This window comes from Octopus sinensis, linkage group LG8 (genome assembly GCF_006345805.1).
Source record: "Octopus sinensis linkage group LG8, ASM634580v1, whole genome shotgun sequence".
NCBI classification, from domain to species: domain Eukaryota; kingdom Metazoa; phylum Mollusca; class Cephalopoda; order Octopoda; family Octopodidae; genus Octopus; species Octopus sinensis.
In genome coordinates, this window is record NC_043004.1 from 62757842 (window position 1) to 62772841 (window position 15000).

Below are 15000 nucleotides of genomic sequence, written 5' to 3' on the forward strand. Positions count from 1 at the left end.
ACGTGCTTCATCACCTGTTCTTTATAAACTGTCTTTAATAGTTTGTCTATGCAGCTCTGCAAATGGTCATTGCTTTATTTATCCGACTGTGTCTTACCATTATGCGCGTTTTTGTAATCTAGCCATGCTACATTCAGTCCCGTCAAACTGCGTTTACAATTTCTAATTATCACTTTATCAATTAATATTTTCTTCTCCTACTTTTCTTCACCTACTTTTTTTCCTGCGTCTATTCTGTTATTCTGGAACTAGATTGTTACTTTCTGGATGGTTGCATAACCCTTCCGCAATAACACCGATCATAAGCTTCCACATTAGTAGCAAACGGTTTATAGGTCGAAACATTGATGCCAAATTCATTTTCAAGGGATCCTTCGTCCACTTGGTCCTTTCCAATATCCTTTTTTTTTAAACTTCTGGCTCACTGTATATAGATTAGTTTTTGACGCCCGTTTGTCCTCGTACTGTTTCTATTTGATTGGAGCAGTCTTTTCTGTTACAAACCTTAGCATCTAGTATCATTTTTCTTCAATTTGGCCCTTAATACCCTTACCTTCTATGTTACCTCCATGTTCTGTTTCAGTCTTTTCTTTGGACATTTGACTGCGATTTTGGTCCTGATGACAGCCTGCCGGAGCTTGATCAGAAATCCCCTGCCTGCCGTGCGTGACAGATCAGGATAAACAGCTCCAGTCCTGATAGCGCGGTTGTAGTTATTATTTAATTTTGGCATCACTCATTTACTGCTAGCATTTGTAAGGTTGTGCAATCTCCAGTATTTCTTATAGTTATACCATCCCTAGGTGGATTGGTAGCCAAATCACTGAGGTTCCACACCTATACATTTGTACACTGTTTGTAGCGCCAGTCTCGTTCAATCCATTGTCTTATATCTTTGTATTTGACATTTACACCCCTGAGAATTTTGATACTGCGTTGACACAACCATCGGTGTCTTTATTAAGTGACCTTTTCTAGAGTGGTTGCCGACGAAATCTCCAGGGACTCCTCTTTCCACGAGACAAGCTTAACACCGCCAGACGCTAACCTTGTATTTCTAGGACTCGGAGTGGTGTTATAGGGAAAGCATGTTTCCCTACGGTGACTTGAAGGTAATTGTGGTTAAGAGTAACATTGTTCTTCCCACGTCGTGACACCACAACAGGAATGACTCTCATGCTATACTCTGGGCGTGTTATCATTAGTATTACTATTATTTGCTTGTAATGTTGGTAGTGGTAGTAGCACTGTTGTAATCTATTATTCTCTGACTATTTCCTCTAATCGCAGTGGCTTTGTTGCCACCGATGCTCTTCTGTCTCTGAGCGTTTCTGTTTTTGAGCTTTTGTGTTTGTCTTCGTTCTTATAGTTGACTGTATTGGGGGCATTGCCTTTGCCGTTATTTATTTGGGGCAATTTCTTTGTCCGTCGAAAATGGAGAGCTAATGTTCATACTCTTCGACATGCTGTTCTTACCTTTTGGGGGAGATATTCTGTGGGGTGGAGGTGGGCACTGCTGGATAGGTTGCAGGTTAAGTCTCCTATGTTAGGAGCAAGGGGCTTACGTTGGCCGTCTAGTCATATATGTGCACTGAGCGTTATTCTCACGGCCATTCAGAGAGCTTGGCCCATTTTCCAAATAGCTGTTTCGTTGGTAAAAAGGATCTTCTGGTTGCTGATAGGAGGTGGGTGGGTTTTGTCCAGTTTACAGATGGGGGAATACGGGGAAATGTTTCTATCAGGAAATTAATTAAATATAGGGACAAGAAATTTAAGTTCAAATCTAAATTTAATCATAAACAATGCGAAGATATTACCTTACGATTCCCGCACTAGCAAGTCCTAAGTGTAAATAAACACCCTACCTACTTTTAGTAGCAATTGAAACATGTGTTTTGCACACAGAGATTCAGGGAAAGATACAAAGAGAGAGGGAGAGAGAGAAAAAGAGTGTGTGAGAAGGATGAATTGAGATTATAAATTCAAGGACAGGAAAATTGAATACAAATCTAAAATTAAGACACAGCATGTTGCTTTTGCTGTTGCTGTTGTTGTTGCTGCTGTTATTCTTTGACTACAATATTTGTGCATTAGAAATAATTTTCCTATTTATGTGCATTTGATATCCCAAAATAATAATCTGTTCTTATTTTTTTGAAAACTTTCCCTTGGGTATCTCTAGTTTGTCATTTATGTCAGCAGTAAATAGATCTGGCAGGAATATCATTTCATGTCAACTTCTGAGAAGCTAGAATCAATATTATTTTTTGTTACTTTCCCGCCATATTATATGTGGCGGCTATTTATTATAATCTGCTTTATGATATATATTTTCCCAGTTTTTATTGCGGATGTTTTTATAGATCACCACCGTTAAACAACCTTCAATCTCTAATGTGAGAGCAGCGCGTTATAATTCGTACATTTTATATTTGTCGAGGTAAATCTTTTGGCTTTTGTTGTTTTAAATTTAACTGTAGTTACCGCACTCATTGTATTTCTTTCCAAATATCAAATATCTTAGGCTTCTGATAGTTTTAGTGTTAGTATTATAAGCAATTATTTTAAATATTTTTATGAGCCTGTCTAGTCTTACCATATAATCAACATCAAAGACGCTGTACTGAAATTCAGTTATTTCGATTAATATATCACATATATTTAAATTTATCTCTCGTAAGGTAGAATGGCAAATCAACATCTATAAATGCGTTTAGGAGAATTAGTGTCACTAAAGATAGTAACTTTATGTATTAATGCCAGCGAGGTGGCAGATGATTCCATTAGAATGTCTTATATTGTATCCGAGTATGCAATATCGATGCAATCTGTGACCGCCTTGTCATCGAAAATCAGTAATTAGATATGGACGAATATAGACACACATTAGCGCAATGGCAAAGAATAGAAAAAAAAACAAGAAAATAAAGACTTGCATATATACACAAAGTGTGCTCAAATTCATTTAGCCATTCCTACTAACAAACACTCAAAAACATTCAGGTGTGTTTGTATTAGAGTATGTATAGAAAGTGTATGAGAGAGAGAGGATCTCTACGAGAAAATCTTCTTTAAAAAAAAACAAAACAAAATGAAGTATATCTTCGGACACTTTGAACTGCCTATGCTGTGAGACATACATACAAAGAAAATGAAAATGAAAAACAATAATAATTAAGATCCAGAAAACAGCCTGACCGACCTATATTCTGATATAATGAGTAATTTGGTGTTTGTGTCAACCTGGTAATAATTGAAATAGGCTGACGCTAGTACCAAGTTCCTCATTATAAGAAAGCATTCCAAACGCTTATGAAGAAATTTTGATGTGTTATGTAGAGCAACACTTACGACGTGACGTGTGGAATTCCATTATTTATAATTATCACCTGTATAATTCACTCAATGTTGTCACCTAGATATAATTGAGATTATTATTTCTCTATGTATAAATGGATCTACATTGGCTGCGGTGATGCGTGTTCCCATTCTTCGATCATTGAAACTGTATTCTCATTAAATTTGTGAGTAATTGTCTAAATATTCCATGGACATGTGGGGCATTCATGTAATTCCTAAGGAAAATTAGCGCTTTGAAGTGTAGATACATTATATCAGAATGCCTTCCAAATATTTTCTTCCATCCTAGTTTCTCTAAGTTTAGTCGACAGAATAGCAACGTCTATTTCATGGCAAAAGCCACCTGTTCAAAGTAACACACATGAGGCTATAGCAGCATGATTGTAAAGAAAGATGCCTTCGGTATGCGTCTGCAATTATCTCATTAAAACGAACAGTTAACCACGTTAGTATAATCTATACGATCTTTAGTAAGAATATATGTAGAATCTGAAGAGATATACACAAGCTGAGGTAACCTACATGATGCACTACACGTGAGGAAATGGTGGTTACGCGATATGTTGTGTATGAACCTTTCACAAAATTGACACGGCTTGGAAATTTTAGAACTGCAAAATATATACAAAACACATACGTTCGCACACACACGCATGAAAGGACTCACACACTCGCATACAAATACTCGCAATCAGCCAAGCATGCTGGTACCCGTATATATTGTTGATATAGGCTAGTGTATTTTGTAACCGCTTTGATAGCAGTGTCAAACTGGCAAAGGGTCACGCCTACGACGGTGGAAGTTACGCTCAATGCAGTGCATATACTTTTGTGAAAAGCAAAGTAATAAAAGTGCACATGCGTCGATCAAAAGAGAATGGGCAAAGGAAGATAAATCAAAGCATGCGTACAGACAGACAGACATACACACACACACGTACACAAACAAACCTACACATCACACACAGACACGTACACTCACACGTACAAACACACACCAACGCGCGTACGCTCACACCGTTGCACACACACATGCATGCACTGACACATGTACACACACACGCATAGACACACATGAGAGAGGGTACTCAAAATTGCTCCTGGTTTGGGCCAAAAGAAAATACAGGAGGGTCAGTTAATTATGATTTTTTTCAACATATTCCCCTCCTGGTTCACTTACTTATTGCAGTTTTTCTAAAAGACCTCGAAAGGTTGGGCCACAGACTAGGCCTTTCGTGACACCTTAAAAGCTAGGAATCTTTCAGCACTACTGCGTAGGTCACAATCATAGATGCAAATACATAACTATACAAATATTAATTTTACATCAAGTTATATACATTAAATATGTGGCTGTGGAGTATATTGTACATGCATGACGTTAATAATTGCATCCATCATGCATAAACTTGCGAAAAGTGTGCAAGCCTGAGAGGCAAACAGTGTTCACTTGCAACTGTCTGATTAAACCTTTATCTTGATTACTTGAAAGTGGTACATTAAATCCAACACGATTTTCGCAAATCCTGTCTGCACAATTTTACTAAGAATGACTGAATGTTAATAACTTTCTAATACTGTGACAGTTACGTTATTCTTGTAGGTAGTTACTGAATAATCAAATGAAAGCATACGTGCGTTGTTAAATATACATCTTAAAGATGTTAAAACCATCTGGACTACACACTGAGTACCCTGTACAACAACATTCGAAATATATTTTAGATTTTAATTAAATGTAGTCGCCCGAATCTACAACTGACATCATTTGTATAGAATTTTTAAGAAACCTGAAACGTAATTGACAACGATTTTCAAGACTAAATTTATTAGAAAGCTGTTTGCTGTGAGCTCAATTGTTTTACTAGAAGTCATATATTTTCCTGCTTTCTTTTTCTACATTTGCGGGAGATGGAAAAATTATACTTGATTAAGTGAACTATTTAATATTCCTATCATTTACTCAAGCGAAGTCATAATCTGAGTCATTATTAACAGACAGTATCGAAAAATGTGTTTTGAGCGTTTGATCTGTTATGAGAAGCAGTCTCAACAATTTAGTAAATATTAGATAGTCAATGAAACGTAATCTTGATTAAAAGTGGGACATGCAATATATCTAATTATTAGACGTATTGGAAATGTTGATTTCTCTATGAAATTTATCTCAACATCTACGCATAAACACACACATGCCTATATACATAAAGATATACATATATACGAACGTTCTATTTATGTGCATAAATCAGATATTTTCTCCTATGCAATCACTTGAAATATATTTTATGAATGTATTTTAAATTTTCTTCGCCAAAAAATTACTAGTAAGGAAGCAGTTTGTCTTACAAAGTCTGAAACAAAAAATATAGTAAAAAGAAATTACACGACAATATTTTAACTTTATCCTTCAGATGTACTGTATTTTTGTTCACGTATTGATAAAACTGGATTTCGAATTACGATATCGATGTCTTATATAACCCTGACGGTCGAAGAGAAATTTTTCATTTTGATACATAATAATATATACTACAAGTAACAGACGTATAAAATAATATAACACGAATCAGATGTAGGTTATACAAATCAGTGTGCGAAGTATAATTAGGTACCACATTCCCACGTATATGCCAAACTAAAGTAAAAAAAATATATATATATTCGTATTCTTCTATTACCAGACAATGACATTTTTCTGATTTTTAATATTTTATTAACACCTTCGAATTACTGGCATGAGGGGTTACCTAATTTTTGACAATTGGTCTCACATTTTACTGAGGCTACATTGCACGCAGAGTAGTGTTTTACGATGCTAAAGAAATGGCAGAAATACTGCAGAGACAATACTGCTCTGTTTTCAGTGTTCCCACTGATATTGACGTAAGAGAAGCGAACGAAGTTGACTCCCAACATAAAATTTCAGACATAACCTTTACTGCCACTGACATCGTAGCAGCAATAAATGAGGCCCTGATAGATTCCCAACTAGTCTCCTGAAGGAATGTAGACACCAACTTGCAGTCCCTCTGGAGAAATTCGTTAGCCGCAGGTTATATACCGAAGCAGTTTCTATCCCAGTCGGTCATCCCGGTTTTCAAATAGGGAAACAGATCCGTCGCAGTCAACTATCGCCCAATATCACTCACCTCCCACATCATTAAAGTGTTTGAAAGAGTGTTAAGATCAAGGATAGCCGACTTCCTGGAGACCCACAAACTCCTAAATGCAAATCAGCATGGCTTTCGCTGTGACAGGGACTGTCTAACACAGCTCTTACACCACATTGAAGATGTACTCAAAGCCTTGGGAACAGGTTCGAACTCTGACGTCATATATCTTGACTTCAGTAAAGCGTTCGACAGGGTAGACCATAATATCCTACTCTCAAAATTGGCAAAAGTTGGAATCCGTGGAAAAGTTCTACACTGGATTAAGTATTTCCTGGCGAATAGAACACAACATGTTGTAGTTGATGGAGTCCACTCAAGTCACCAGCAGTGTTCCCCAGGGGACTGTTTTGGGTCCGCTACTCTTCATAATTTACATAAACGACCTTTCCAGTGTCGTACATTACTGCAAAGTGAAAATATTTGCTGATGACACTAAGCTCCAGCAAATCGTCAATGAAGAAGCAGACCGAACTCAACTCCAGTCGGATCTATATGCTGTGAGTCATTGGGCAGACAGAAACAAAATGCAACTGAATGAGGGAAAATTGGAGCTGATGCATTTTGGAAGAAATTCCTCACTAAAACAGCCATACTCTCTTCCTTCAGGGGAACCGCTCACAGCCTCTAACAATATCAGAGACCTGGGTGTAATTGTTGATGACGATCTCAGTTGGAGTGCACACATCAACAAGAAGGTCGATATAGCTCGTAGGATGAGTTCCTGGATCATAAGAACTTTCCGGTCCAGAGAACAAGGTGTCATCATACCACTTTTCTCCTCCTTTGTACGGCCAGACCTTGAATATTGCTGCCCACTGTGGTTTCCCCATACAAGACAAAGCGTCTCCAGGATTGAGTCACCCCAGAGGGCACTCACTAAACGAATTGAAGGCATGGCTGCTCTCGATTATTGGGATCGCTTTAAAACCTTGAAACTTTACTCCCTCCAGCGTCGCCTTGAGCGGTACATCATTTGTACGATGTGGAGAATATACCGCTAACTTTGCCCAAACGACCTTAACATTAGCTTCAAGGTTCATCCAAGACTGGGACCACGGGCCATACGTCCCCTGCCCAATTCAAGATCACAGCATACATGTACACTGCAACATAATTTATTTTCCTCAACAGGCCCTGCCCTATTTAACATTGTCCCGAGGGAGATCAAAGAGGAAAAGGATCCCATCAACTTTAAACGGAGTCTGGATAGATTCCTTCAAAGAATATCAGATAAGCCACCCATAATTGGATACAACTCACCCAACAAGAACTCACTACTTGAATGGACCATAAACAAAACTTGACTTAAACAGGATTCGAATAATCCTATCAGGTGGTGCTATTAAGTTAAACATGGCCTGGACCAATCTTTGGTCGAAACATATCTAAATTTATATGTATGTGTGTGTGTGTCTGTCTGTATCAGTGTGTGTCTGTTTGTGTCTGTGCGTGAATATGTGTGTGTGTCTCCCTCTTTGTGTCTATGTGTCTGTATATGTCTGTGTGTGTGTTTGTGCGTATGTATGTGTGTGCGTGTGCATGCGTGCGCGCGTTTTGTTTGTGTTTACGCAAACAGACAGAAAGACTCCGCTAAATAGGTAGATATTCTGCGCAGCTTGGTATCTCTTTAGCACATTATCCATGAAATTATATATCAATTAATTATAAATTTAATACAAATCTTAATATCAAGTATTTAATAACAGTTAATCTTTGTTCAGACATATTAATGTCAGCAACAATATGTGTATCCAATCTTGAATTAGGATTAGGGATATTGAGGGAAATGAATCAATAACGTCGATTAGCTGTTAGGTTTCAGTCGCTTACCGATGTGCAAACTTCTACCCAAACGATTTAATATAAGATTAACCATGCATGTCATCATTTATTAAAAATGGTGATGTATTCCTTTACTACAAATCATTCAGGTAATATTGATCTCATTTAACTCGTTAATAAGATTTATTCATCATTTTAATATTAATATCAACGACTTTTTGAAATGCACGGGCACACGCACACGTACAAACACACACAGCACACACACACATACATGCACGCACTCACATCTATAACTGTACAACAAAGTTTACAGCTGTGCACTTTTAACGGATACTGTTGTCTTTTAGTCCAATTCTATCTGAGGCTGGTCGTAGATATCTGATGTGTAAATAAATAGAAATCTTATTAATGTATTCACGCCATTAGCCAGAGTATAAAACAGAAGAAGTAAAAGTGATATTCCGTTTCATATCGATAACTTAAGTTAAACACACAATGCGATTTAGATTATCTATAAAAACAGTAATTAAATTTTCTGGTTATATGTGCGTGCGTGTGGTGGTGGGAGGCTAGGGTAAAACGCGTAAAGAACCCTTCGGTCTTGAGTGACCATGGCATTGCCCCTAAAGATTTACCATCTGAGCAACAAGTCAGGAGAAGATTGTACATAGCGTCATCTCTTCGCATTACGCATCCGATGTTATCCATGGGAAAAGCAAAAGCCGATACAGCTTGACACCAGGAACAACACAACTCATTTCTGCAGGTGAGCGAACAGGAGCAACGATAAATACAGTGTCTTCCGCAAGTATACAACACAGAACCCGGTATGGCAATATAACTAACCTACTCATGATTGCGAATCCAACGCCTTAACCATTGAGCTATGACTTTCTCTCTGTATGTATATATATACATTCATATATTAACTTATATTGTGAACGTGTGTATGTGTGTGTAAGCATTTGTATGAATGCACGTGCTTTTGTACGTGTGTACATATATGTATATTTATAATGTGGAGGCGCAATGGCCCAGTGGTTAGGGCAGCGGATTCGCGGTCGTAGAATAGTGGTTTCGATTCCCAGACTGAGTGTTGTGAGTGTTTATTGAGCGAAATGTCTCAAGCTCCACGAGTTGCCAGCAGGGGTGGTGACGAACCCTACTGTACTCCTTTTACTGTTTCTTCTTGTTTCTGTTGTACCTAGATTTCAAAGGGCCAGCTTTGTCACACTGTGTGTCACGCTGAGTCTCCTCGAGAACTACTTTAATGTGCCCTCGGAGTGCTCATCCACTTGCACGTTAATTTCGCGGGCAGGTTGTTTCGTTGATCGGATCAACTGGGGCGCGCATCGTCTTAAACGACGGAGTACAACGATATTTATAATATAATATGTAAATTTTTATACTTTATAATTTCATTATGTCTATTGTACAGTACGATAGAGACATCACGAACAGAGGTGTGAGGTTCTGACAATATATTGATGTTAATATTGAAAACATAACTAATCGGGAAATAGAGAGATGCTTGCTTCACATATCTAATACGCAGTAGTATATACTTGCAATCACTGAAAGTTCCGTATATCAAATATTTAGCAAATTATATATAGCAAATTTACTATTAAACTTCGAAATTTCATATTTTCGATGTATGCCTTAGCAACCATAAATTTTTTAATGTCTTTCATTAGACTGAATACTTACTATTTCATTGTAGATTTGCTTCGATATTCAGTGTTATTCACATTTGGAATCGTCCTTCACAAGTACACGCTAATTTACAATTTTTCGTAGAGCACAGTGAGCAACCAATAACATTAACTATGAAAGTGAAAGTTTTGTGTATAATGATTCGATTCAAATAAGAAAGAATATAAATTTGGCAACGATTAACAGTAGGAAACAGATACTTGTAACAAGGCTTTTCTTCGAATCTACATATTAAGAAACCGAATTTATATATCACTCATATTTCTTCTTTCATGTTATATATTTATATTTTAATTGCACTGTGCCTTGTTTAGGATTTAAACGCTTATTGCAATTATCTTTGGACATAATTTTCTAGTACACTATAACCGACTCATAAAACTAAAGAAGTAATAGTGTTGGTACCCACAAGTTTTCAAAGAATGAGTCTATCCGTGTTGATATCTGTTTCCAATACGTGTATATATTATTATTATTATTATTATTATTATTATTATTATTATTATTATTATTATTATACTATTATTTTTTTTCTTCTTTCAAATTTGCTTCCATTTCTTGCCGAGTGTCTTCCCGACTCCTAGGGCAAAGAAACTCATAGTATACATTGGTACGCCATATTATTATTATTATTGTTATTATTATTATTATTATAATTAACTGACACAAGCAGAAATATTAAAGAACAAATTATTATATATATTGTAAACACTTATAGATGCACACATGCATATACACCTATGTGCATTGATAAATACATACATACATACATGCATGCATACATACATACATACATACATACATACATACATACATACATACATACATACATACATACATACATAAAAAGCTCCCCTTCGATTGTCGGCTACAGTAGGACATCCCCATTACTGGACGTACATGTTGAAATCCGCAAGTAATCGTAGCGTTTATAGAAACTAATATCATTACGAGATCATGGAAGGAACATATTTTTTAGAAACCACTACAATTGATTCAGCACCTCCGTATCGGCTGGTACTTGGCGATACTAATACGCAAGAACAGTGGTAGTATTTTGTAGTAAAGCCTGTTTTTTCAATCTTCTGACATATCTATGGGATCATTTGATTCTGCAGAAGTAACTGACCTTGTAGGAATTTACATCCTATCCCAGATACAATTATATATTCCTGGATTGAATGGAGGGTTATACATTATTCTTCCTACATACATGTAGTAAAGTACAGCGCGAACAATACAAAATATTTCTAATTTTTTTAATACTGGACTCTCCATCACACTAATCAATAAATACCATAGAGTCTACTTTTAGATGCTACTTATGAGTTGGATACTGGTCTACACAATCCGTTTCCTAAAGCTAGCGAGAATCTAAAATACATTAACGTTGGATCTAATCATCAACCATCAATATTTAGGATACTCGTTAATAATATCTCGGCTAGAATATCCAGGTTATCTGCAAATGGAGATGCAATCAACATGCACGCACCTTATTATAACTCAGCCTTAGCTAAGCCCAGATACCTTGAGAAAATCTAATATGCCAGTAGCAGTAGTGACAATAATAACAACTCTTATAACTCAACAAGTAATAATACGATTCATTATAACAAACTTACCAAACACTACCAAACCATATGATAAAATTGCCGAAACCCAGGCACAAAACTTGTAATAGAGAAGAAATTAACACCTAACGCTACAAAATCCAATTGTCGCTCCAACCACCCAGACAAAGAAATATAAAAACAATGCTTTCCTTTGGTATAACCCAATCTGGAACTCCAGCATCTCATCTAAGATCTCGAAACAATTTTTCCCCGCACTTTATGGCTGCTTCTATAAAAGTGGAGTCTGCAGCAATTATTCAACCGTAACACTATAAAACTACCCTATGTACATTTATCAAAATTAGAGCATCATAATCAAAGGATTAACAACTCTAAACTGAAGCAAAGATTAGTCAGCACTCAAAATAAAATTTCTTGACATCAACCATATCTCATAAGATCAACTTAAAGACAAGGTTTATTACTCGGATTACACTAACAACCAACAAAGCAATAATTACAATATCCATGATAACCATCCAAAAAAGAACACTAGCAACATTTCAAATAATAAACAACTACTAACACAATAATATTGACGACCAGCATACCGAACAGAACCAAACACTCCAGCGTTCGATGTACACAATCCAACAAAATAAAAGAGGTATACACGTACAGTGATAGATCCAGGGGCCCTCTGGATAACCAATGTATGACTAAGAACGTGGTATACAAGTGCAATATATATAGTGGCGCATCGGCCGATGTTTTCAAAACTTGATACTGCAACCAAATCACTAAGTTTCGAAATATAATTAAACGACAATTAGCATCACTTGTCGATTATATCTGGAGGCTTAAAGGAGCGAAGACATGGTCTATACTTAGACACGCGAGTTCCTTGAATGTTACCGTCCATAGCATCATAACATAATTTAAACAATGTTGCTTGCGTATTTCTCCCATAATACAAAAGACATTGCACTCACGGCGTATTGGATGGAATAATGCTTGATACCTCAGCGGAAAACAGTATTCAAATTTAAGGCGGGGGAACAAAAGGATGATGGTGTGCGATGAAAAGAGTTTCCCCCCAAGGAAAATATGTTTCAAAGGTAACATTCAATCCTTTACCGAACTAGGCTAAATACATACCGGTTTAGCGGCACATTGTGCTTTCCAGCCATCAGATAACAACTAGGAAAGAAATCGATTGGAGATGGTCTGATATCCTACTCTGTCGACAATCTCCTGAAGCTTATATTCCCCGGCAAAATTTCGTATGTTGCGGTGTATGTAGACGTCAATGATGTCAAGATACAAATGAGTTGGCACAATATACTATTTTTGTTTTTGTTTTTTCTTTGGTGGTGAGTGACCACCGATGGACTTGCTGAGCTTTGATTGACATATGCTGAGTTCTTAAAAGCAGCAAGTATCCAATCATCTTAAATTCTTTTCATCGGGCTCCAGTGTTGGCTGCTTTCTTTAATAGAATGCTGTGGTTAATCTTGTCGACGACCTTCCTGAAGTAAAGATATATGATATCAGCATTAGAGCGTTTAGTATGTCATTAACGTGATGCGGGAGCTGTGTCAAGTAGGAACTATACTACAGAACCTTAGTTTCAGAACACGAGATCTTAGCGCTTTCTCAAATAATTTGGTGATATAAGAGGTAAGTGTGATCAGCCGATAACTCTTTGAAGATTGCGACAATCGACAGGTGCAGGAATGTAAAGGGAATATAGCAATTATTCAAAGATTCTCGCCAGCAATCTTTCAGGAATTCAGTGGGAAATCCGTCTTGGCCAGTAGCTGAGATATTTGTAAGTGCTTTTTGAGATACTATGGTAACCAGGGTGCTAAATGATATATCGGACAGGGTGTGCTGGGAGGTTGTCCATATGGACCACGTTGTGATTGCTAAATGTAAAGCGGTACAGCTTCTGCAGAATTTAAAAGTTGTTTTCTTCACGAATATGCAGAGTCTTGTCTTCATCATTCAGATGTTAAATACATGATCCAATGACCTTATTAAGTTTGCCTTATTAGGGGAAACATCTTGTTTGACAATCGGGGACAGTCTTTATGTAGATTTAATGATTCTGTTTCTTTGATTCTTGTGAAAAGGATATAGATCCCTTTCGATTATTAATGGCCATGAGATTACACCTAGAAATGTCCCCTCCGAGGCAGAGGACCAGGCAAGGTCGTTTATGGAAGATCAGCATTCGTTCATGCATATCAGTCTCCCCTCAATACTGACGTTATCCAGAAGAAAGGCAAAGAACGATATAGCTTGGCACCGGTAACGTCACAACTAATTTTTACAGCTGAGTGAACTAGAGTAGTGTGAAAAAATGTTTTGATCAAGAGCACAACATATAACTCTGTGCGAGAATCGAATTCACTACTTAATTTTTGTGAGCCGGACACTCTAACCATTGAACCATGCAACTTTGATTATAGTTATGCCTTATATTTAATTATAGTTATCTTTTGATTGGAGTGGGTGCAGCAGAAAATATTTTAGCCAGTTCAATTCTCGACTAATTTGTTACTTTATTTTTCTTATAAATATAGTTATGAAGCTTGGGAACCTGAGTGTGTGTGTATACAAACATACTTAGAGAGTGAGATGTATATACGAATGGGTAGACAGACAGGCAGACAGAAAGACAAACAGACAGGCATACAGATAGATAGATAGACAGATAGATAGATAGATAGATAGATAGATAGATAGATAGATAGATAGATAGATAGATATATAGATAGATAGATAGATAGATAGATAGATAGATAGATAGATAGATAGATAGATAGATAGATAGAAAGATAGATGGATAGATAGATAGATAGATAGATGCAAACAAATATGGAGGCGCGATCTTGAGTTTTATTGAATTTGTGCATAAGTTTTGAAATTTTGTCTCAAATCATCGCAACAAGAAGTGTCAAGTGAATATTAGACACAATGTTGTTTCGAATATTATTTAACATTAAATACGTCTCGGAGAAATTGCACTTGGCATACAAATTAATTTTCTCAATTGACAATCTCATCTCATAGTAGAGACCTGTTCATTACTCCCACAAGTAGCTGATGCTTATCATCACGCATACAAAGAAATATTAGAACTTCCTGTTTGAAGCGAATTGATAAAATTGCTACCTTTCACATTTAGAATACTTTCGCTTCCATACTTGCTGATGTTCAATTTTGTGTGATTTAAATCAATGTCCAATCTGTCCACAACAAATCATTAGAGGAAAGAAGAACGCATATATATTTCCCAATATATTTTCAATATATTTTGGTGTAATATTTACATATTGTTCAACAGACTAAACTCGAAATATATGAGAAAATATACGCGCAAATGCACTGGTAGACACTAC

General features: G+C 36.6%; 1 protein-coding gene across 2 annotated transcripts in view; it reads left to right on the forward strand.

Moving 5' to 3' along the window:
- Positions 1–15000, forward strand: part of LOC115215151 (orexin receptor type 2) — a 470081-nt gene that overhangs the window by 379221 nt on the left and 75860 nt on the right. The window lies entirely within an intron of this gene.